Source organism: Hylobates moloch, unplaced genomic scaffold (assembly GCF_009828535.3).
Source record: "Hylobates moloch isolate HMO894 unplaced genomic scaffold, HMol_V3 SCAFFOLD_1, whole genome shotgun sequence".
Classification (NCBI taxonomy): Eukaryota; Metazoa; Chordata; class Mammalia; order Primates; family Hylobatidae; genus Hylobates; species Hylobates moloch.
This window is the reverse complement of record NW_026652276.1, coordinates 179079482-179102492: the sequence shown is the minus strand read 5'-3', so window position 1 is coordinate 179102492 and position 23011 is coordinate 179079482. Positions and strand designations below refer to the sequence as shown.

Below are 23011 nucleotides of genomic sequence, written 5' to 3'. Positions count from 1 at the left end.
TTATTTTATTGACTTTGAAAGGTAGAAGAAATTTAGAGATTATCTAGATTAGAAGTCATCAACTGGTCTGTACATCAAAATTTGTGGGGCTTTTAAAATGTAGCTACTCAAATCTTAACTATTCATGTCTTCTTCCCTATTAAATTTATATATATGGAACTAAATCCTCATCATTTCAAAACACAGTTCAAGTAAAAGTGTTTAACACCAAAAGGCATTTCATTTTCTATTTGCATTTATGCTCTTGCACCTGTAGATGTCTCTATCTTTTGGTACGTATATGCATATTTATATATGTATTTATATACATATCTATGTATATATAATATAATACCTGTTATATTTAGATATATATTTGTATATCTATATTTATATGTTTATTTATACTTATACAAATATATATTTGCACATATATAATTGTATATATTTATAATTGTGCGTGTGTTTGTGGTAATAGACACATATGCACATGGGGGGATACTTGGGGATACCACAGCATAAAATGCTAATTATAAAACCTAATTATGTACTTTTAAGACATGGACAGATGAGTGAGGGAAATGTCTTCGTGTAAAGGCAAGATAAGTGCTTTTTCTTGTTTCAAAACAAATGGAAAACAATATAGTACATTTATTATTCTTATAAATGAGAATAGCTATGATCTCTGGTGAAGAGCATAAGCTGTGACTTGGAAAGGAAGGAGATCCCAGAAGGCATTTCTGGTACAGTGGTGCACAATCAATCAAACCAAAGAATTCCCAAGTTCCTAAACTGGACATTGGTAGCTTGATTGTTTTTGTTTGTCAATGTAACATGCCCTCTGCTAAATAAAAAAGTCATAAATATAATTGCAGTATTACATTTGTAAGTAATTGTACATATAATCCATAATATAAAACTACTGAACATTAATAATGTGTTTGTACACTTTTTAAACATTGTTCTAGAAATTGTGGGAAAACATAATACCATATGGCAATATGCCTAACTCCAAAAAATGAACATTCTAGTTGTGAGATAAAACATTTTTATATTAAATCTTTAAAAAATTCTGTATGCTAAATCAATCACCTGAGAGTGTTTTAGGTTTTTAGAGCACAGAAAGAGATAGCAGTTAGAAAAGAATTCTTACGGGAAGTAGGGAAGAAATACAGTACAGAAATTCATCTTCAGCTAGAAAAAAAATTACAATTTATTATTCTTTTCTTTTTTGCCATTATAAATGGCCAGATAAGAATACCTCAAATCCTTTCAATAATTACGTTTCCATTTTAATTTTACTAAATAAATGTATGTCCAATTGTTGGTTAATGTAAGATCCAATTTATTTCACATAATTTGAGTATAAGAATTAAGTTAGAGATTAGTCTACTGTTTTTGAATTGTCCCGGAATTATCTGAAATTCTTAAAAATTAAAAATACCTAATTTTCCAAGGATTCTAATTTTGTAGGCCTATGATGGGTTCCAATAATTTCTGTTTTGAGCAAGCTACCCATCTGATTGTGATGTGCAGGATGTTTAAGATCACTGTTTTAATGAATTGTCCAATAAATACTAGAAAATATGGTTGAGGATTTGTTGGAAAATTCTAAGTCTTTGCAGTAGAGTTCAAGATGTAAAATGATAGTTATAGATTCCTAAAATGTTCCAATTCCCCAATTAGATTTAGGTTCAAGTATTTCTATTTGTTATATGAACTTTGTATTTGCCTTTTGTAAAGTGACAGATTTTCCACTATAAACTTATATTTTGTGAGTGTTTTATGGCTTTATTTTTTCTAACACTAGTATGATGGATTATGTATGATTCATTATATGATACAAGTCATGATTCAATTTTGCAGACTAATAATCTAAATCAACAAGAGCTATACTAGCACTACTACTATTCATATGATACGTTTCATTTAGTTTACATGAAATTTCAGTAGACCTGTAAAGTTAATGATTTATTGTCCGCATAAATGTAGCTCTTAGATTTGGGTTCCCATTTTTACTAAGTTAATGAGAACTAAATTTTTTTATCTGCATGGAGAAAGTGTTTAGGTGGCAATTAAAACAAATCATCTGGAACATGCACTTAAATATCTCTTTAAATTTTATATATCAATATTTTTTAAAAACCTTTAAAAATCTCAAATAGAAACTCAGAAAAACATGATGATGCTCATCAGATAAAAAGTTAAGAAGAGTGGGGGGGCCGGGCGCGGTGGCTCACGCTTGTAATCCCAGCACTTTGGGAGGCCGAGGCGGGCGGATCACGAGGTCAGGAGATCGAGACCACGGTGAAACCCCGTCTCTACTAAAAATACAAAAAATTAGCTAGGCGTGGTGGCGAGCGCCTGTAGTCCCAGCTCCTCGGAGAGGCTGAGGCAGGAGAATGGCGTGAACCCGGGAGGCGGAGCTTGCAGTGAGCCGAGATTGTGCCACTGCACTCCAGCCTGGGCGACAGAGACTCCGTCTCAAAAAAAAAAAAAATACATAATTTTTACTCTAAAATATTCTTAAGTGTGTTGACTGTGTGCACCAGTGATTTCCAAAGAGCAGGTTGTAGTACTATCACCAGCATACATTAATTGAATTAAAGTAATCAAAAAGTCTATTAGAGAATTTTGCTTTTGATGGTAATCAGATCAGCAGCTCTGAATGGCTGTACTGCTACAAATAAAAAGGTTCTAGATAAAATATTATGATTAATGCGTACCATGTGATCTATAGAATTGACATTTTATGGTCAGGAGAAATTTTTTTAAAAAAGAAAGAGAAATTGCAACTCAAATTTGTAAGTAAATGATAAAACTGGCCAGTGACTTTATCAGCACTTCGATCCTGAGGTTCAGATTTGAAGCAGCAGGAAATAAGAGAGCTGAAAACCAGGTACAAAAGGCTGCTTGAAGAAGATTACAGTAGTTTTTAAAGGATAATGAGAGCCCTGTCTCAAAACAGAAGCAAAAAGTAAGTTCTTTTTGGAAGAAAGCATCCTCAACTTTCACTCCAGGATTCCCATTAGATGACTCATATATGAATAAAAACCAAAGATCTCATAGAGGAAAATGACCCATTAAATGAGCATTTATTTGCTAATACAACCAATAGGAGTTTAGGCCTCTAAGTGCTTCACGTATTTAAATTATTAAGAGATAAATATAAAATGTTTAAAAAGTAAAATATAGACTATCAGGAAAAAGAAACGGAGACTATAAAAAATGATCCAAGCATATTTAAAAAGAATTAAATGTAACTTTTAGAAATTAAAAAAATGGTTTAAAACAATGAATAGGTTAACAGTAGACAAAACACAGTCAATGAAATAATCAGTAAATTGGAATGTAAATGTAAAGAAATTGCACAGAATGCAGTACAAAGAAATACAAATAAAGAGGAATGATTAAGAGAAATGGAGAATCAAATGAGAGTGTCTCATATCTAATCGGTATCGAAGTTCTAGAGAATAAAAAGGAAGGAAAATATGCACCATTTGAAAGCATGGTGACCATATATTTTCAAGAACAGATAAATTCACAGATATAGAAAGCAGAATGTACTTTAAACAGTATATCTAAAAATGAATCTATCAGGACACATCATAAAACTAACACTAAAGAAGAAAAGATGTTAACAGAAGTAGTATTTGCAGACTTCTCAGTGATTGCTACTATTAATTTGTGTTAATTACATTAGCTTTCAAGAATATTTAAAATAAAATAGCAAATGAAATGAAAAAAGAGTTTATCATTACTCTTCCCACATTCTAAAGGCATTTATAAATATTTATTTGAAGAAAAGAAAAAATCATCACAGAAGGAATGTCTGAACTTGAAGAAAGAAGGAAAAGCAAAGAAATGGGGCAATGTGTTGGTACATCTAAACATACAACTTTCCATTTCTGCTTAAAATCAAAGATAATAAAAATAAGTAAATAGTGCTATTAAAAATACAAACATTGAATACATATTAATCATATGTATATCAAAGAGACAAAGGTAATTTAAGTATTTTAAGATTTTGAAGTTGACTGGGAGAAGCTTTCATTTAGTACGAATGTTTGTTAAGATTTTTTACCAGTTTTCCAATTATTGTCTTTCAGCTTTAAATCACTCTTTTTGCCCTGATTGTGAAGCTGGAGGGCTCTAACTTTTGAACATTTCTCTTTACTAAGTGTATAGTTCTAGGCTTCGTGAATAGAGAGTTCTGGAGTTACAGTACCAAGCAAAACCCTCAGAAGTATGCCTCTCTTCCAAGTTTCAATCCTCCTTTTATTATAATCATTATATATATATTTATTTATTTTTGTCATGGGATTCCAGTAATCCTCAGACTGTGTCCTACCCACTGTCAGCTCACATTCCCCACCTAGCAGCTTCCAAGCAACTCCAGGAAATGACTTCCACCTACACCCTTAGGCATGCTCTCAGAGCAGCATTGATGGGTTGCTTTCCCATCAGTAGACTACTTTCCTGGCAATGCCAGCTGTGTCTTCAGGGTACTCTGTCTGTTTCTAAAGACCAGTTCAGGCCAGAGCCTTCTGGCAGCTTTCTTTACCATGAAGAGGCTGCATGTTCTTGTAGTAGCTACATCCTCCTCCAGAAGTAATATTCTCAGCCTCAGAGAGGGAGGCCCTCTCCTAATCTTACAGTGTTTTCACTGTCCTTTCTTCCTGAGCCTAGAGTTAGTAGCTATTCTTTTATACTTGCTATTTTTGAAACACTTAGTGTTTTCTTATAGCACCTTCGTAATTCATTACAATTTATTAGTTAAAACATCTTTTTATTGAATTTTAAACTGTATATTATTTTATGGTCTGCGTTTTTAAATTGGCAAGTTGCATTTATTTACATTCATTGTGGTTGTCGATATATTTGAATTGACTTGTATAATCTTACTTGTACTTTTTAAGTAAAATTCTTTATATTAAATTTTGCCTGTTCAAATGAGTAAGGTTTTTGTCTATTTAATGGATTCGTTCTGACTGGTTCAAGAAAAATCTTCAGGGTGACCACTAGCTGATAAAAATATAATGTATTATTTTGAAACCATGGAGGGAAAGAACGGAAAAGAATTCGGTGTACCAAAAGAGAAAAAAAATGAAGAAAAGGAACAATAGACAAAGTTTTTAGAAAGTACAGCTAAGATCATAAAAGTCAAATTCGGATATATCAACAACTACGATAAATGTAAATGTACTCAGTTGCCAATGAAAAAAATACAGACCACAATATTGAGTTTAAACATTAGACTACAGAGCTACACAAAGAGCTTTTTACATAGCAAAAATATGAGGACACACAGAGGTTGAAAGTAAAAAGGACAGATAGTTGATAAATACAAATGGCAGGCCAGTATTAGGTATAAACAGCATTCATATATTAAAGAATAAAAGAAATGTGGTCATTTAAGCAAATAAGCATAGTTTAAACGAATAAGCATAGGAAGAGATGCTCAACATTTTATTAGTCACTAAGGAAATGCAAATTAAAACCATAACGAGATACCACTACACATTTATCAGAATGACTAAAATAAAAATAGTGACAACACCAAATGCAGGTGAGGATGTGGTGGAACTGAATCACTCACACTTTGTTGATGGGTATGTAAAATGGTCTAGCTGCTGGACCAAGCTTGACAGACTTCCTATTTTTAGTTTATTTTGTTTTTGGTTTTCTAGTTTCTTGAGGTAGTAATTTAGATTATTAATTTGAAACTTTACTCATTTTTAGCATTTACTGATATAAATTTACTTTCTTGTACGGTTTTAGTTGCATCCCATACTCTGATACTGAATTCATATTTACACATTGAAGCATATTGATGATAAATGTTTTAAAATCCTCCTCAGACAGTTCCAAAATCAGATTGAACTCAGTGCTGAAGTCAATTGATTGCTTTTTCTCATTCCATTTGTGATTTTCTTACTTCTTTGTATTACAGGTGATTTTCTATTGTATCTTGAATATTTTCTCTTATATAAAAAGATTCTGGGTCCTAGTTAAATTGTTTTGCAGCGACAGCTGTCATGTTTAGGTTTAACACACAGGCATTGCTCACTTTTGTGAGCTGTGTTCCCAATACCTAGTTTAATTATCAGATGCTTTGCAATGTTATTTCAGTCTAGTTTGTATATCTGGTGCCACTGGGACTTTTGCTGTTCACTTTTGGTCCTTTCTGAGGTGGTAAAAAGGATTTTCCCAAGCCAGCCCACTGGGTGTCGCTCCATCAAGAGGTGGATCTGAAGTCCACAGGGACAAAGTGTCTTCCAAGCCTGATGCCTCTGTCTGCATCTTTCTAGTTACTCCCACTTGCCCCAGTGTTTACTGGTGGAAGGGAGGAGTCACAGGCATACATAGATAAAGATACTTCTTTGATTAAGCACTTTTTATGTTGAAAAGCATTGCTTTTGCCTTTAGGAGACATAGACCACTTTCTGGGCCATGTCCTTGTTTTTTTTTTTTTTTGAGACGGAGTCTGGCTCTGTCGCCCAGGCTGGAGTGCAGTGGCGCAATCTCGGCTCACTGCAAGCTCCGCCTCCCGGGTTCACGCCATTCTCCTGCCTCAGCCTCTCCGAGTAGCTGGGACTACAGGCACCCGCCACCACGCCCGGCTAATTTTTTTTTGTATTTTTAGTAGAGACGGGGTTTCACCGTGGTCTCGATCTCCTGACCTCGTGATCCGCCCGCCTCGGCCTCCCAAAGTGCTGGGATTACAAGCGTGAGCCACCGCGCCCGGCCATCCTTGTTTTACTGAGAATTCCTCCTTGCAGTGTCTTCTGCTGTCCCAGTGTCCCTAGGCAGTGGAGGAGAGTCTCAGGCCTATCAGGTTGAAACGTATCCCAGGGCTGGCCACTTACAGTGGTTGGGTGTTTTTTGCTGGTTCAGCTTACCAGCCTTGTTGTCTCTCTGTAAGAGATCTAGTCGCAAGAGAGCGCTTCTAACAGCTGCCTATTGTTGGTAAAAATCCTGATTAATCCTCAATATTTTTGGACATCCCTGACATTGTCAGAAGGATTCCCATTCCCTCCTGAGGAGAAATGAGTCTCTGTAGGCTGCCTTCTGCTCCTAGGTTGGGCTCAGGAAATAAAGTCTGGTTTACCTTCTCCTGTTGGGTGGGAAGACATGAGGTGCTATGCCAATATATTGTTCCTCAAATCCTGGGGTTCCAAAAAAGAATATATTCTTCCCGTCTTTCAAAGCTCCTCCTAGGTTGCTTCCTGTGTTATTTCCAGGGTTCACAGTTTCGTCTGGCAGGAAAGCAGGGAGAAAATGGACTATGTGATCTTGACTGGAAGTTAACCTGCTTTTATTAAAAAGGTATTTAATAATTAATCTATTCCTAAAAACTCCAGACCAGGAAGAAGGCAGAGGTCATAGAACATTATGGACCTTAGGGAGAGAATATTAATTTGTAATTGGTTTCAGGGTTCTTTTTATCTATTTAACTATCTTAACTTTTACAGACATTCACCAAATATTCAATAATCTTTCCTTTCTCTGGAGAAAAGGGAATAAAAAAAATCTTTGTTAATTATATTTTTCTTTAAAGTCACAATAAGATTTTCCGTCAAAAAGTTTAATTACACATTATTGTGACAAATGGCATATGCTGTGCTTACTAAACTTTTGTGAGACATCTTTATCTCAATATTGTCAGTTTATTTTTGTATGGTACCATAAAATATCTGCTCTAACCAGTGAATCTGTCTCAAATGAAATAATGGAGCTATGAATTAATCTCATCATTATTGTTTATTTCTGTCATAAGGAGACTACAAAAGGGACATTAATACCCTCCTAGCTTGAAGCAGACACTTTTGTGTGCAATCCCACACAATCCTGCTTAGGGCTGCAAAGTAAAAAGAAATTCCACAGAGGGCTGAATGCAGTGTGGTAATATTCAAATTTTACATAATGTTGTTTGAGTTGAAAATAAAGAGGTTACAAACACTGCTCAAAGAAATCAGAGATGACACAAACAAATGAAAACAACATTCCATGCTCATGGATAGGAAGAATCAATACCGTTAAAATGTCCATACTGCCCAAAGCAATGTAAAGATTCAGTGCTATTCCTATTAAACTACCAACGACATTCTTCACAAAACTAGAAAAAAACTATTTTAAAATTTATATGGGACCAAAAAAGAGCCCAAATAGCCAAGGCAATCCTAAGCAAAAAGAAAAAATCTGGAAGCATCATGCTACCTGACTTCAAACTATGCTGCAGGGCTACAGTAACCAAAACAGCATGGTACTGGTATAAAAATAGACACATAGACCAATGGAACAGAATAGAGAGCTCATAAATAAGGACATACACCTACAACCATCTGATCTTCCACAAAGGTGACAAAAACAAGCAATGGGGAAAGACTCCCTATTTAATCAATTGTGCTGGGATAACTGGCTAGCCATATGCAGAAGACTGAATCTGGATCCCTTCCTTATACCATATACAAAAATCTACTCAAGATGGATTAAAGACTTAAATGTAAAACCCATAAATATAAAAACCCTGGAAGACAACCTAGGCAATATTATACTGGACATAGGAAAGAACAAATATTTCGTGATAAAGATACCAAAACCAATTTCGACAAAAGTAAAAATTGACAAATGTGATCTAATTAAACTAAAAATCTTCTACACAGCAAAATAAACTATAAACAGAGTACACAGGCAGCCGGCAAAATGGGAGAAAATATTTGCAAAGTATGCATCTGACGAAGGTCTAATATCCAGCCCCTATAAGAAACTTAAATAAACTTACAAGCAAAAGATAAACAACTCTATTAAGAAGTGCATAAAGGACATGAACAGACACTTCTCAAAAGAAGACATACAAGCAGCCAACAAACACTGAAAAACTGCTCAATATCACTGATCATTAGAGGAATGCAAATCAAAACCACAGTGAGATATCATCTCACACCAGTCAGAATGGCTATTGTTAAAAGTCAAAAAAATAACAGATGCTAATGAGGTTCCTGAGAAAGGGAACATTTATATACTGCTGGTAGAAGTGTAAATTAGTTCAGTCGTTGTGGAAATAAGTGGGGCAATTTCTCAAAGAACTTAAAACAGAATTACCATTTAAACCAGCAGTCCCATTACTGGGTATATACCCAAAATAATATAAATCATTCTACTATAAAGACACATGCACACATATGTTTATTGCAGCACTAATCACAATAGCAAAGACATGGAATCAACCTAAATGCCCTTCAATGGTAGACTGGATAAATAAATGTGGTACATATATACCACAGAATACTATGCAGCTATAAAAAAGAATGAGATTATGTCCTTTGTAGCAACATGGATAGAGGTGGAGGCCATCATCCTAAGCAAACTAACACAGGAACAGAAAACCAAGTAACACATGTCATCACTTATGAGTGGCAGCTGAACAATGAGAACACAAGAATACCAGGAGAAGAGTAACAAACACTGGGGCTTACTTGAGGATGCAGCGTAGGAGGAGGGAGAGGATCAGAAAAAAATCTATCAGGTACTATGCTTATTACCTGGGTGACAAAATTATATGTATGCCAAACCCCCATGACACACAGTTTGCTTATTATAACAAATTTGCTCATATACCCTTAACCTAAAATAAAAGGTAAAAAAAAAAAAAGAAAAGAAAGGAGTTTGAAATTAATATGTGCCTAATTACGAGGTTTTTCCTGCCCCGATTGTTTCATTCTTCTACCTGCCTTCAGGATATCATTATCATACCCTAAAATCCTTGACTTGACTACTACACAATGTGTATACGTAACAGAATTGCACATATAATGCATACATTTGTACAAATTTAAAAATAATACCATCATCAAATATAACCTTCATCCTGAAACTAGTATTCAATATTGTCTTGCTTTGTTTTAACTTTATAACTTTACAAAGCGTCTATAATAATGTTTGTAGTCTTTTGGTACTTGAATTATTAGCCTAATCTTCCCCTTTAATTAAGTCATTTAAAAAAATGAATAGCATATTGCTAGGTCCCATGCATATTGCTGGGTGTTATTACTGGTCATTTCACCGTAATTTCTTCATTTTGACAACTGCATTGCTATTTACCATTGTTTTTACACAACATCAAGATCTTGGGTATTATTTTGTATGGTAGGTGCTAATTTTTAATAAAAATGACTTATCTAATGAAAGAAGGCCATAGCATAACAATGATGACAGTGAGTCATGAATGTCCAATTTTGTGTACTTGAAGTCAACTTTATGAATTAAATGAAAACGTCCTTTTAGGCTTTTATTTCCAAAAATCTGACAGAAGTCTCTTTGTATTATTCAGAATTGTACAGAGAAACAGAACCAATAGGAGATGGGTGGGTAGATAGATAGATAGATAGATAGATAGATAGATAGATAGATAGATAAATTGGCTCACATAATTATGAGAGGCTGAAAAGTCCCACCATCTGCTGCCTATAAGCTGGAGAACGAGGAAAACTAGTGATATAAGTCAGTCCCCAACCAAAGGCATGAGAACCAGGGTCGAGGGGATGGGGTGGAAATCTGCTGGTATAAGTCTCAGCATCTGAAGGTCTAAGAAACAGGAGATCTGATGTCCAAGGTCAGGAGAAGATGGAAGTCCCAGCTCAAGAAAAGAGCAAGATTTGCCCTTTCTCTACCTTTTTTTCTGCTCAGGCCCTCAATGAATTGGATGACATTCACCCACATCAACAAAGGCAGACCTTTACTCAATCTACGGATTCGAATGCTAATCTATTCCAGAAACACTTTCACAAACACACCCAGAAATAATGTTTTACCAGCTATCTGGGCATCTCTTCGACCAGTCAAGTTGACAGATAAAATTAATTATCACAATCTTCTATTATAAAATACCTGAAATGATAAATCTGAGCATATGGAATTGAATTTACAGGATAGAAGGGGAAGTTTATAGATGTCACCCATGGAGAAGAAACGGAAAGCCAGAGCAACAAGAGTGCCAACTCACTTTGCATGGACACTACAGGCTCAATTTGGGCAGCTTTGCATATAGCCCAAACGGTAAAAAGGCTTGCCATTTATGGTTTGCTCAGGGATCATGGGACGCTAGGCATTGAGACTCTGTGAGACAAGAAGTTAAAACTGGAAAGTCTGTGCAGAGTCACAACTCATGAAAGCTGGTACTCTCACTGGGTCTAGAACTACATACATTCCACAGCAAGAAAGATTTCTCAGCCCAGAGATCTGGTAAGGAAAATCAAAAGTTCATTTAGATAAATTAAAGTCACAACCCTGTGTTTGTTCTGGTACAGAGTTCAAATCTACCTTATTTTCATACTGTGGAAATCCTGATGAAAAGATTAATAAAAAATTTGATTCAGAGTACACGGTATTCACAGAGTGCAAGACAGAAATAAAGGCAAATTTGTTCTAGAGGGATAATTTTATGAGCTAAAAACAATAGGCTTTTTATTTTTAAAAATCCCTGTAAGTGCACAAAATGGTAAAACACAAGTAATCTTCCAGGAAATAATAGGACTACCTAAAATAGACAATAAATATAAGTATATTTGAATTATACTTATTTTATATTAAGTAAAATTTTAAATATTATAAACCACAAGCAAAGCATAAGGCCATATGAAAAATATAGGATTTGATCAAATGTCATTATTCCTGTCTTATAATTTGGAAATTATAGTCAACACCATGTAACAAATATTTTTATGTAAGGACAGACTTTATGTTAATTATAGTTTCTGATCTCACTATTGAACTCTACTCTGCCTTAATAATTATAAACAAATGCAATAAGTAATTTCCCAAATACAGACAATATGGCCTCTCAAGTATCCCTACATAGTGGGAGGCTCTCTACAACTTAGGCAAGATAAATTTGCTACCATTCAACAGCTTTATTTGAAGGAAAACAAACACTAATCTGAACTACCATATAAGACAGGAAACCACTGAAAGTAATGGAAAGTAATGATCTCTTTCTCTCTCTTTTGAAAATGGATTTAGTTTGCAAGTAACAAGTCAGGGTAGCCATTTGTACAAAGGTTTGCTAAGAAAACCAGAAATGGTACTTGAATTATTACTCAAATCCTCCCTTTTAATTCGGTTGTACTTTTTGGAAATTAGGTTGAAAGACTGGAGTATATCCCTTAATTGGCATAATGGGATTCAAAAATCATTCCTTTATTATGTTTTTCTTCTTAGTTTATGGGATCAATTTTCCATATGGTATTTGTAGTACTTACAGGAAAGTTTGTATTTTGGTTTTCTCCCTTGTAAAACACATGTTCTTGAGTTCTTGGAATGTGATTGAACATCCTCTGTCTCAGAGGATGCCCAAAGGCTGTTTTTATGCTATCTCTGGGGTTTATACATACACAGCCTCCAGCCAGAGGCTGGACTTTAATTACTTTGACTTAGGAGGGCTTTCCAGTTGAGGAATTGTGGGTAGGCATCGGCATAATTTCCCTTTGTTTCTTTTTCCCCCTCATACAGACACTTCTTTTTAAACAAAATAAAAAAGTAATAATGCTTCCCACCCTTGCTTTCATCCTGGCTTCTAAGATTTACTGCATTAGAAAAACAGAAGTAAAGTAGTAAGGATTAAACAACATCATTAAAAATCGAAGCAAATTCATATTCAGGTTCAAACAAATAACAAAAATAAATCTAACATCCTTCTGGCTTTATTTCTGCATTTTCTTGTTTGGGCCAAAGAAGAAAAGAGAAAACTGAGAAAGAAAACTTGCATGTGTATATGTATCCAATGTTGTTGTCATCCTAATGTTCAGAATCTCAAGAGAAATCTGTTTCCCTTGCAAGTGCAATTTTATGCCTGACACAGCACTAATATATTAAGATGGTATGAATGTTGACAGAAAGCAAAATGGCACTGAAGCCAACACAAAAGTCTCTGCTAAATCATAATCTGGAATTTCCTTTGTTATGGTCTGGCAAATTTCCCACTATCAAACTGGAGTAAAAATATAATACTACTGGGGATTAACCAGTATTAATTTGTCCAAATCTTTTCCACGCCCCTTAAGTTTCCAATACTATTTATTTATATTCAGCACATGGCCTTGTCTACTTTAATGAATTAATACAGGGCATTCCAGATCAAATCCCTTAATTTTTATCCCCTAAAATAAAATTTCAATGACCGTTTGTCCATTTAAAAAAAATACACTACATATCTATCATACTTTACTTTTTACAGGCACAATTTCTCAAGTAAGCCTCATAATAGCTCTAGAAGTTACATGGGAAACAAAACATTGTTCCTATCTGATGAGCAAGAGAAAAGAGACTCTGAGTAGTAAATGGGTTGGCTAAGTCACCAGCCTGGTGAATGAGCAAACAGGTGCCAGCCGCAGGCTTCTGCCTATCAGCCTACATATTCTTGAGTCAGAATTTGGGGTTCAAATTTTGTCTCCATGGCAGTTCCTAGACAAGGAACCTCACAGTTACTTTCTTGTAAAATAGAAATGAAACCTTTTTATCTTTTATATTTTTGTAAGAATTAAAGGATATGTTCTATACAAAGTATTTAGAACAGCAACTATATGGTATGTTGTTAATAAATATAATTGTTTTTATTTTTTCCTAAGAAATAATTTTTTCATCGCTTTGTAACCTTAGTACCCCTACTTATATTCTTTTTCTCATTATAGTCTATAAATATCCTTCCTCCTTTAAATATTCTAACTTACTCTCTACCTCAGATCTTTTCTGTCTACCAACATTTTCAGGATTCTTTATTATACATGCAAAAATGAACATTGTTACTCTAAGTATCATCTTTTTTTTATCCTCTACTTAGTCAATTTTTTTCTCTCAAAGAACCATGCACGAATCATGTAACTTTCCAGCTGGAAATGACCTTCCAATTCATCATCTTTGTTTCACTGATTAGGCACATAGACCACAGAGAAGTTACCTCTTTTGTTTGTGCAAGAAAAAAGGCACCACCTAAGAAATGGAATGAAGCCTTGAAACCTAGTCAGGTCCCTTGATGGGAGGGAACAGTGTACTCTTTCACACTCACACTTGTTCTGCCTCCACTTATACACTCAATGATCCATTACTTTTGCCTTTTGGATTTTAGCTCCACTACTCTTCTAAAAAAATAGTAACTTTTGGCTAACTCTCTTCAGAATATAAAACCCTTGACTTCCTTTTACACCTCCAGTTTGCAATAGAATGCACAAAGTTGAATTTACATTTTAGTTCTGATATGCACAGGAAGCAAGAGGGTGGGGTCCCTGGTGAGGGCTCCACCCTCAAGCCTGGAAACCCACTGCCCTAAATAAGAACAGGCATTCCTGTTTTCATGTCCAAATGTTGCCTTTTCCAAGACCACTCTGGCCCGCCACACCCCTATGCTGTACCCATGTAAACCCCAAGCTCCACTGGCAGAGCATCAGAGCCGCGCAGCAGAGGAGAGAAAAGACAAACAGCTGAACGTGGAGAGGCAAAGAGGCAACTGAGCCTCAGAGACTACAGATAGGCGTGGCTTAACTTCCTATCTATTAACTTAATAGACAGCACTATTTTGGAGAGAAGCCTGGTGGAGGCAACCAGCCTTCAGGAGAAGATTATCTTCCTACTCCATCCCCTTTCCTGCTCTCCATCCCACTGAGAGCCACCTCCATCATTCAATAAAACCTCAGCATTCACTTTCCTTCAAGTCCGAGTGACCCGATTCTTCCTGGATCCTGGACAAAGACCCAGGTACCAAGAGGGTAGGGTGAAAAAGGCTGTCACCCTGACTCTCCACTGAGCTGGTTAACACCTAGCTGCCCACGGATGGCAACTGCTAAAAGAGCACTGTATCACCCCTAGACACTACCATGGGGCCGGAGCCCAAAGTGCTCGCCCTGGCTCCTGCACCTGCTCACCTGCGTGCTCTCCCTCCCATAAGGGGTTTCAGTTAGAAGCAGCCAAGCAAATGAGCCACACCCCTGTCACAAGTCCCTCGAGGGGTTAGGGAACTCTCCCATTTCAGTTCTTCTGTTAAAATGTACCAAATATTTAATTCTTATGTTACCTACTAGAAATGCTCTACCAAACTCTCATTTCACCCTCTTTTCTCAAATGCACTTCCACCTTTGGTGACTGAGTTCTCTCATTTGGCTTCAATCATAACATCACTGTAAAGTCATTTTATAAAACTGATTAATCAATTTAATGTATATTTTTTGAACTCCAACTATGAGACAGGCCCTATGCCACAATAGAAACTTTACAGGCTAGTGGGATTCACTGGTGTGCTGGTACTTAACAACTGACTCAACCCCCTCTCCAAAGAAAAAGAAGTCTCTAATTCATAGAATTTGCCAAATTCCATGATGTAAATATTTTGAAAATATTTAAGCTACCAAGTTGTTACTAAACGAAACGTTGGGAAGAGACACTAATAACAAACATTTGCAATCCAGTATGAGCTCATTCCAACATGCCAGTGAACTTGTGAATATTCAATGGAAAAATCCAAATAAACATATATTTATAAACTTCACAAATGCTGAGTCTAACTTGGACTTCTTTCACAAGTATTTGCAAAGAATCTAGGTTAATTTTCCGTTACAGACCCCCAAATCCTCACAATATTCATCACACATTTGTTTTTCCCTTTGCAGAAAAAAACGCACTAAAAGTGTTACTACAGATATTACTGAAAAGAAGCCATTCTTTGATCTGTGTGCACCTTTTAAAATAATTATTAAACTCCATTCTTTAGAGGAGTTTTGGGTTCATTGAGTAGAAAGTAGAGAGTTGCCATATACTTCCTCTTCCCATACATGCACAACCTCCCCACTATGGATATACTGCACCACAATGGGACATTTGTTTTAATGAATGAACTACCTTGACACATCATTACCAACTAAAATTTATAATTTACATTAGGGTTTACTCTTGGTGTTGTGTATTGTATGGTTTGGGGCAAAAATATGACATGTATCCACCATTGCAGTATCACACAAAATCCGCTGCCTAAAAATCCTGTGTTCTCCCAAGCTAAATCATTCCTTCTTCTCCCAAACCCCAGAAACCACTGATATTTTTACTATATTTATAGTTCTGAATTTTTCAGAACATTATATAATTGGAATCATATAGTGTGTGGTCTTTCCAGACAGGCTCTTTTCACTTAATAATATGCTTTAAGGTTTCCTCCTTGTCTTTTCATGGCTTGACAACTCATTTCCTTTCAGCACTGAATAAAATTCCAATGTCTAGATGTACCACAGTATATTTATATATTCGTGTACTGAAGACCATTTTGGCTGCTTCCTCATGTTGGCAGTTATGAATAAAGCCACAGCAAATATTTGTATACAGGTGTTGTATTGACATGCATTTTTAAGTCATTTGGGTAAATACCAAGGAGCATGATTGCCAGATCATACAGTAAGAGTATGTAAGAAACCACTGCACTCTTCCAAAGTGGCTGCATTGTTTTGCATTCCCAGAGCAATGAATAAGGGTTCCTGCTGCTCCACATACTCACCAGCATTTGGTGTTGTCAGTGTATTAGAATACTTTTCATCATTCTAATAGTTTTGTCATGATATTTTATTACTGTTTCAATTTATAATTCCCTAAAGATACATGATATCGAAATCTTTACATATGGTTACTTGCCATCTGTCTATCTTCTTTGGTGAATTATCTGTTCAGTCCTTTCCTCATTTTTTAATCTGGTTGCTTGTTTTCTTATTGTTGATTTTTTTTTTATTATACTTTAGGTTTTAGGGTACATGTGCACAATGTGCAGGTTTGTTACATATGTATCCACGTGCCATGTTGAGTTCCTGCACCCATTAACTTATTGTTGATTTTTTAAAGTTCTTTATATATTTTGAATAACAGTCTTTTGTCAGGCATGTCTTTTACAAATACTTTCTCTCACTGTGAGTTTTCTAAACATACTCTTGATATTGTAATTCACAGTAAAGGGAAATTTGATTTTAATGAAGTCCAGATGATAAATTCTTTATTTTCATGTATCATTCCTTTCATGTTGTATAATATCTGAAAAGTCAGTCCCATCCCAAAGTCCTCTAGGTTTACTTCTATATTATCTTCTAGGAGTTTTACAGTTTTGCATTATATATTTGGAGGTATGATCCATTCTTAATTTTTTGAGGAAAGGCATAAGGTCATTGTCTAGGTTCATTCCTTTGCATGTGAATTTCTGGTTGTTCCAGCATCATTTGTTAAAAAAGCTATCTTTGTATTGCTTTTGTCAAACATCAGTTGATTATATTATGTGGGTCTATTTCTCGACTCTCTATTCTGTTCTGTTATTCTGTTTTATATTCTTTCACCAGTACCACACTGTCTTGATTACTGTAGATTTATAGTAAATTTTGAAGTCCCATAGTAGTATCAATCTTCTTTCTCCTCCAATAGTGCATTGACAATTCTGGGCCTTTTTCCTCTTCAGATAAACTTCAGAATCAGTTTGTCAATATCCACAAGATAAATTGCTGGGCTTTTGACTGAGATAGCATTGAATCTATAGATCAAGTTGAGAAGAACTGGCATCTTAAAAATGTTGAGTCTTCTATCATTGAACATGGAACAAGTCTCCGTTTATTTAGTTTTTCTTAGATTTTTTTAGTCAGTTTTGTAGTTTTCCTCATGTGCATCTTATACATATTTTGCTAGATTTATACCTAAGTATTTCATTTTTAAGGGTGCTAATGTAAATGGTATTGTAGTTTTAATATCAATTTCTACCTGTTTGCTGCTGATGTATAAAAGAAAGCAATTGACTTTAATATATTAAACTAGGCCAGGTGCGGTGGCTCACAGCTGTAATCCCAGCATTTTGGGAGGCTGAGGCAGCCAGATCACGAGGTCAGGAGATCGAGACCATCCTGGCTAACACAGTGAAACCCCGTCTCTATTAAAAATACAAAAAAAAAAAAATTAGCCGGGCGTGGTGGTGGGTGCTCGTAGTCCCAGCTACTCGGGAGGCTGAGGCAGGAGAATGGTGTGAACCTGAGAGGCGGAGCTTGCAGTGAGCCAAGATGCACTCCAGGGTGGGCCACAGAGCGAGACTCCATCTCAAAATAAATAAATAAATAAAATATATAAATATTAAACTAGTACCCTGCAGTCTTGCTATAATGGTTTATTAGTTCCAGAAGTTTTTTGTCTATTCTTTTGGTTTTTTTTTACATAGAAAAATATGCCATCTGCAAAGACAGTTTTCTTATTTCCCAATCAGTATACTTTTTAATTCCCTTTCTTGTCCTGTTGCCTTATCAATGATATTGAAAGCAGTAGTATAAGAAGAAATCCTTGCTTTATTCCTGATCTTAGCAGGAAATCCTAGTTTTCTACCATTAAATATGATGTTATTTGTAGTTTTTTGTAGATTTTAAAAATTTCAAAGAAGCACTCCTCTATTCTTGGTTTGCTTAGAGATTTTATCATGAATTAGGGTGGATTTTCTCAAATGCTTTTACTGCATCTATTGATATGCTCCTGGTATTTTTCTACTTCAGCCTGGGGATATGATGGATTACATTCATTGATTTATATATTTTGAACCAGCCTTGTATACTTTGGATAAACACCAGATCATGACATATAATTATTTCTACAGATTTTTGGATTTGATTTGCAAATATTTTGTTGAAGATATCTGCATCTATGTTCATAAGAAATATTGGTCTGTAGTTTTCTGAATAGTGTCTTAGTCTAGTTTTGTTATTAGATTAATTCTGGCCGCATGACACCTTTTTAAAATAAATAGATAAATTGTGCCTTTTCACAAATGGAACACAAAATCCTTACAAAGTACTTCTGACAGCTTTGTTGAGAAACGGAACCAGCTTGCACTGTTTGTAGTTAAAAACAAGAGAGGGGCCTGCATATTAACATGACTCAAAATAAGCAATATGTTTATGGTTCTACGGAATTACTGCCAATTATGTTTGCCCCAGTGAGGTTACAGCAAGGGTCAGAAAACTTCTATTTACAAGGAGGCATATGGTTTTGGGTATAATACTTTGGGACGATAGTATCTTCAGAATTTGACAAAAATTGGTTCTTATCATAAAAGAAACAAACTCTGTCATTCATTTTATCAGTAGGTAGATTCTGAATGCTTCATAATATTGTTTTGGGTAGAAAACAAAGAAATGCAAAGCAATCATTTGTCTGTTGTCTTTTTTCTTTTCTCCTTTTTTGGGGGGAGAATTAAAATTTGTGGTCTTAAAAGTAAGACCATTGTTCCTTACTTCAAAAGATCTTAATGTTAGTCCGATATTAACAAGACATTCATCCTGATTTTGGTACCTAATTTATAAAGATCCAACCTATTTCTATTTCCTTTTATCTATCTTCAAATTGGTTCCCTTTCAGTACTTGAAGCCTGAATCATAATTTCACCTAGGTCCTATTCTGTACTTACATAATCAAGTTCAAAACCTCATATTGATTTTAACTGTTTTTACTTTTTTTTTATGTCAGGATTCATTTAGTTACAAGTTCCACAAACCTTGCCTCTTTAAAATAATTTTTTTCTATCCTCCAGAGCATTTTGCTTGTGACTCCTTTCTGGCCCATTTGCTTCATACTATAGTTATGTGTATGTGAATATTAACTTCTCCGATAGATTGTACCTTGAGAGCATGTAATTTGGGGATGTTATGTCTATTAAATTCTAGCCACTGTATTTTTCCTCTTTAATTTGTTGAGCTAAAATATGACATATAAAATAGATACATGTTGTTTTGAAAGTAAGTAATTTTTTTGTCTTGAAAAAGACCAATTGAGTGTTAATGTCTAACCATTATTTTAAACTCGCTTTCCAAAATAGAAATTGACTAAGATGACTAAGTAAAAAAATATAAAACAATTAGGAAAGTCAAGTAGATATTGATGGTCTTAATAAGATAAAAAAAGAGGAATCAAGAAGTATCAACCAAAACATTTTGTTTGTTTTAGTTCAAATAATTTCAGCAGTAATATCCCTAAAACTAATCCCTAAAGCTGCCATCCAGAACACTGCAACAGATAATTTTTCCAAAATGTTTTATCTGGGCTGGGCGCAGTCACTCACGCCTGTAATCCCAGCACTTTGGGAGGCCGAGGCGGGCAGATCACGAGGTCAGGAGTTTGAGACCAGCCTGGCCAACACAGTGAAACCCCATCTCTACTAAAAATACAAAAATTAGTTGGGCATGGTGGCAGGCACCTTTAATCTCAGCTACTCTGGAGGCTAAGACAGGAGAATTGCTTGAACCTGGGAGGCGGAGGTTACAGTGAACCAAGATCACATTATTGCACTACGGCCTGGGCAACAAGAGCAAAACTCCATCTCAATCAATCAATCAATCTTTTACCTGTAAAAATGTATATGTAAGTGGTTAGACCGCTCATTAGTACTTAGATAATCTAAGCCATGTTATACTCACAGTTCCCGATCTTATTTTTCATCTCAATTATGTAATTTTTGTACATTATTTCTCAATGCATGTTCTAAGGAGCATTGCTTTCCCAAGATATGCCATAAAAGTTATTCCATAGGCAATGAGTTTGGAAACTATTATAAACTATTACTCTCAATCTTCTCAGAGAAATTCATAGGGCATAAGTATTAAACACCCTGAGACTTTGAGCAGAGGATTTAAACAATTGAAATTATTGATCTCATACTTTCCTATATATACCTACATTTATCTATCTACCTACCTACTTACCTATCTACCTACCTACCTGTCTGCCTGTCTACATTATAATCTAGTTCTACTTTGATTAATGTTACTGAATTCTGGCCAAATTTCCCAAATAACCTTTACAAGAAAGTATGCTTATCATATTAAGTAGGTAAATGCATGATAGTGTAAAAATTAGAGAGAATTTCAGTCTCTCTATGAAACCATTCAAAGTCGAGTAAAACTCAAGTAGTGATTGTAACAGCTAAAACAATAATAAATACTAAAATGTATTCACTATGTCCCTGGCACTGTGAGGGATTCACATTTTTATTTAGTCATCTGCCAAACCCTTTGAGTAAGTATTGTTAGCAGATGTCACTTGTGAGTAAACTGAGGCCCACAGAGTTAAGTAACTTTCTTAAGCTATCCAGTCCATAAGGAAAAAATGGGAATGTCTACCAGGTTTACCTAATGCCAGAATCCATGCTTCTAACCATTATTTTAAACTCGCTTTCCAAAATAGAAATGGACTAAGATGACATACGTGATTACTATGATTTGAATTGAGCCCTTCAAAAATATATGTTTGAGTTTTATCCCCTGATACCTATGAGTTTAATATTTTTTAGAAATACATTCTTTGTGTATGTAATCAAGTTAAGATGAATCATATTAGAGTAGTGTGTACTCTTAACCCAATATAATATCCTTATAAGAAGGGGAGAATCAACACAGACAGAGACACACAGGGAGGGCATCATATGACAACAAAGGCAGAGATGACAAAAAATACAGAGATGGGAGTAATGTGTCTGCAAGCTAAGGAATGCCAAGGCCTTCTAGCAACAGCAGATGCTAAGAGAGAGGCATGGAAGAGATTATTCCCTAGAGTGTTCAGAGAGAACATGGCTCTGCTGACACCTTGATTTTAGACTTCTAGCCTGCAGAACTGGAAGGGAATACATTTCCGCTGTTGTAAGCCACCCCCAGTTTGTGTTACTTTGTTACAGCAGCCCTAGAAAACAAATAAAAATAATCAAGCACACTCAGCATTTAAAGCTAATAGGATGCACATATTTCTCATATTTTCAGAAATGTTTACAAATCATTAGGAAAGTATTGTTATAGAATACAAATCCCATCCCCAAGATTATAATGCCACGTAAATAATTAAAATTATTTTCAAGTTCATGCACCTAAAATAATAATAATAATAATACTATGTGAATTATCATTTAGGAAATAAATATACATGCTTTTATTTAAAGATGTGTTATATATGCTTACTTTTTATTAATTTTGTTAAAATTTAAATTAAAGATTCTATATTTCTGGTTAATAATGTATTATAGGGAATAAGTCCTGTGATTTATTTTTCCCCTACTTAACAATGGAATAATTTACAGAAGAATTTGAAATTTTCAAGACAGGAAATGCCATTTTATGTCCATTTTTGTCTCTTGGTTTTGTTTAATTATCAAATTCTCTCTCTCTCTGTAGATACATATATGTATATTATATATATAAATATACACACATGCAGATAAACACATATATCTATATGTGAGTATATATTTGTGTGTTTTTTCCAAGAAATACACTGATTTCTTGTAATGATATATAATACCCTCATATAACATTGAGTCATTAGCCCTAGGTCAATTGTATTCCAGTAAAAATAAAAGATGAGGACAAATCAGAGACAATGTTCATCTCAAGTAGTTGATTTAATAAATCACTTAATACTGGAATAAAAATGCCAGTACAGATAAATGTCAGATTGCACAGATATTTCAGTATCATTTTCTGTGATTTTCAAAACACAATATTATCTTTTATTATTGTTGAAGCTGAAATAAATATTTGTTATAATAAGTAAATATTAAACTTTACCAAGAAACTCTGGGTTTCCTTATATTTTATCATTTACCAATATTGCAAAAAATATCAAACAATTAGAAAAGCACATAGTTTCAAAGAATATTAGCTGGTAAAATTGAAACCTATAATTTTCCCCAAACCAGTTGCTTATATACATTTTTACTAATCTTATAACCTAAATAAAACCATGAGAGCATAAAAGAAGTGTCTTGATACTAGAAGAAGATTGCTGTTGCCAGGCATGGTGGCTCATGCCGGTGATCCCAGTACTTTGGGAGGCTGAGGTAGGCGGATCACAAGGTCAGGAGTTGGAAACCAGCCTGACCAATATGGTGAAACCCCATCTCTATTTAAAAAAATACAAAAATTAGCCAGGCATGGTGGCATGTGCCTGTAATCCCAGCTACTCGGGAGGTTGAGGCAGGACAATTGGTTGAACCCAGGAGGCGGAG

General features: G+C 35.0%; 1 long non-coding RNA gene across 1 annotated transcript in view; it reads right to left on the bottom strand.

Annotated features, from left to right (window-relative positions):
• Positions 1-23011, bottom strand: part of LOC116809640 (uncharacterized) — a 47535-nt gene that overhangs the window by 6142 nt on the left and 18382 nt on the right. Inside the window, exon 4 of the long non-coding RNA XR_004369920.2 lies at positions 7091-7238. This is a non-coding gene — a long non-coding RNA (uncharacterized LOC116809640). The remainder of the gene's footprint in view (positions 1-7090; positions 7239-23011) is intronic.